The sequence below is a fragment of the Rosa rugosa genome, chromosome 2 (assembly GCF_958449725.1).
Source record: "Rosa rugosa chromosome 2, drRosRugo1.1, whole genome shotgun sequence".
Classification (NCBI taxonomy): Eukaryota; Viridiplantae; Streptophyta; class Magnoliopsida; order Rosales; family Rosaceae; genus Rosa; species Rosa rugosa.
In genome coordinates, this window is record NC_084821.1 from 28,056,992 (window position 1) to 28,060,694 (window position 3,703).

Genomic DNA, 3,703 nt, shown 5'->3' on the forward strand with positions numbered 1-3,703 from the left:
CAAGTGTGCGGCGCTGTAGAAGGGTCTGATGGGAAAGGGCAAAGCCCTTCCCTTTTGGGTTGCAGCGCTGCTCGGTCTGTAGGGTTCTCTCGAAAGGGTGAATGGTGATGAATATATATGTGTGGCTGATGTTTTCCGTTCGTACTTGAGATAATTAACCTTAATTAAACAATGGGCTGGGCTGAGGTGATGGACTGTGAGTGGTTGGCTCATTGTGATGGCTGGGAAAGAAATGAAAAGTGGATAAAATTGGATATGCTGCTGGCACGTGGATTTAAAGAACAGTCCAAATATGATGGGCTATTCAATTAGTTTAATTAAGCCACACATGCAGATGCACTTCCGTTTTATTTAATTAAACCAAAGTTGGTTTAATTAATTGTTAAGCCATTATCTCCAATAAGCTTCAATTTGCTGCCCCATTTCCATTTTTGTCTCATTTGCTTATGAGTGGTCAAGTTTTGGCCCTTTCAATGTATTGACTCAAGGTTGACTTTCGTCTTTTTGTCGAAAACTCAATTTGCTCCATTTTCGGATCATTTTCTCTCGATTTCTCCAACTCCGCTTATTTCTTATACAATAAATAAAAATAGATCAATTACATAATAATTGACTTGAGGATTAATTTTGTGGCGACCCGAATGGGTATACCACAGCGCCGTAATATTAAGCCAATAGGAGGCTCGATACGTCGTAGACGTACCGTAGACCTACCAACTTAATACTACAAGGCTTGTTGAAAATGCAATTTTTGGGAAAATGGGAGACCAATAAAAACTTTTAAGAAAGGACTTTAAATCAACAACCCAACATTTAAAATAACAAGTCTGGAAAGCAACAAAATAAAGTGGCAAGTGCACTGTGATGCCTTAGGGCTTACATCATAACCAAAATGAAAGGAGTTCAACAATAACAGTAAAACAAAGGGGTGAGGCGCGCTCCCAGGTAGGCGGACCTCACAGAGTTCAACATAGAAAGAGAAGCTAGTAAATCGATAGAGTACCAAATGGGAAGAACTTCAAGCAACAGGAACAGCAACACACGGACTCGGCCAACGACCCACCTCTAATCCAAATCGTCCGGAATGACCTCGTGGTAACCTGAAATGTAGGGGTGAGCATTTCGTCCTCGCTAGCCCAATAGGGGCCGACCCAACCTTAGTTAGGTTTGAAATCTAATAGGTAAAACATAGCTACTAGAATATAGGTTGCGCGCATTTGTAAAATCAAGTAAAACAAATGCAAACAAAAACAATCACAGTTGTTTCGTTTCAGGAAATCATATGCAGCATGCTTCACACAATTTGGAGCTCCGAGATACTTACCTGCCGGCTAAAGTAAAATAAATCAGTGACCGATCTGGTTCGTCCTGAGTAAGAGAACCAGCCAACTACTCTGTAGTCCTTGTGACTACAAGTAGCGAAAGTGTCCATTTCCTGGCTCTGAGTCTCCTATGACTGGTTCACTGTCTGTACTTACCTTTCCCCGACAAACATAGGAGCACAGCCCCCTCCGGAGGTTCACGGTTATCGACACCATGGGATCCCTAGGAATCTACGCGTCTAGGTCCCATTCACTTTCAGGTCACAAACACAACATACAAAAGGTACAGTATCTCAACATGCAAGTCTAGCCTCGGTTTTCACAATCAACAATTATCAGTTTTGAAAACACATGTATCACGAGGCATCGACTAATGAACAACCAAAAACGTACTTGCAGGCAACATAATATTATACTAGAGCATTCCACATATATCGAAAAGCCTCTAACAAGGAAGGGACAGCTCACCCTACCTGGAAAATGTTGGCGTACTCCACACTCTGATGCTTTCCGCTTAAGCTTCCTTAACGATCGTGTTTCCTAAACCATTACTTAGTTTGTAAGTAATTATTCAGGTAAACATCATGATCAACTTTAAGTAATCGCGCACACTAATTCCTTTTTATTTCAATGAGGCCATTAATTATTTATTCCGACTTTTACCAATTTGGAAAACCAACTTCTTTCTTAAAAAGGAAGGCGTCCTTATCGCTCCGCTAAACTATCGTCAATCCGAGCGACCAAAGTCGAGTCGATCCTCACGTTTTACGAGGTCGGTCAACCCTGGTCAACTCTTGGAGTTGACTTTTGACCTTTGACTTTGACTTCTGACTTTTGACCAAGTAATCCTTTATTTACCATTATTTATTATTTATTAAAAATAAATAAGTAAATAATTATAAATAAAGTTTTACTTTTACTTTTATCCATTTACTTCTCATTTTTCACCTTTTCACTTTTACCATGACTTTTACCTCCACACTTTCACTTTTACCTTTTACCTCCTTTTTACCGAATTTACCTTTACTTTCACCTTCTTCACTTTTTTACCACTTTACCAAGGTAAAAACTCATTTAATCCAATTTTTACCATTTTCTTTATTTTCCCTTTTCTTCCAAGAACAAATCCATTTCTTTTCTTCTTCCTTTTCTTTTTCCTTTGGCCAAAACTACACAACTATAATTACCAAATCTTCAACAACAAAATTCCAACACTAAGAAAATTATGCTAATAAAATCCTACTAATTTATCCATCCTCAAATCTCTAATTTCACAATTTTTCCAACAACAACAATAGCTCAACATAAACCAAATCAATCAAATAAATTCCAAAAATTCTAGGGTTTGTCCAAAACCCATTCCTTACCCTTTCTCCTTCAAAAATCACGTCATATACCTTCTCCTTGGCCTTCTTCACCTACAAATCCGTCCATAATCAACATCTCAACCAAAAACTCGAAAACAAGGTTGCATGGATAGATCCTTACCAAAAATCCTTGCCAAACCCATAGCCTAGCTTGATGGTTCAAGGAGAAATCGGGTTCATGCAAACAAAATCACAAACCCAAATTAAAATCTCGGATTTAGGAAGAAATAGGTATAGATCGAAGGATTAGAGGCTAGATTAGGATGGAAAATACCTTGATTTGAGCTTGGAAAGAAGAAATCACAAAAGCCCCAATTTTAGCTTCGGGTTCTAGGGTTTTTGGGGGATTAAATGGCTAAATTTCTTGATTTTGGTTGGAGAAAAGGAAAGAGGGAAGGAAGAGAAGAAAATCTGGAAATTTTGGTTGAAATCCGGATTCCGGCGACGGCGGCGGTGCGGCGGCGGCGATTTCCGGCGAGGATGAGGAGAGAGAAGCTCTCGGGTAGAGAGAGAGAGCTGAAGTGAAAATGAGGGGGATGGAGGCTAGGGTTTGGTGATGTGTTCCTTAAATACCTCTCCCAAATTTTAATTGTGAAAAGTCGAATCTGCCCCTCCTTTTGGGCCAATGGGCTTGGGCTGCCACTATTTCATTTTCCTCTATATTTTCCTTAAGCCCACTCCGAAAATACAACACCAAACATCCTTATTTCTCCGACACTTCACCGAATCCTTTCGGGAAAAATTTTCCGAGCTTATCCTAAGCCTTGATACTTTAAAAATACTTTTCTAGACCCAAATTGGATTTTCTCTAAATTTCTTAATCCTTTTTAATGGCCTCAAAGCCTTAACCTAAGCGCGAATACTTGTGTACCATACGAATACGTAGTTTCAAACATTATACGACAAATTAAAATAAACAAGAAAAAGTACGGGGGTCTACACTCTACCCCCCTTAAAGAAATTTCGTCCTCGAAATTTGTACCTGATTAGCTGAAAAGGTGGGGGTGCTTCTCA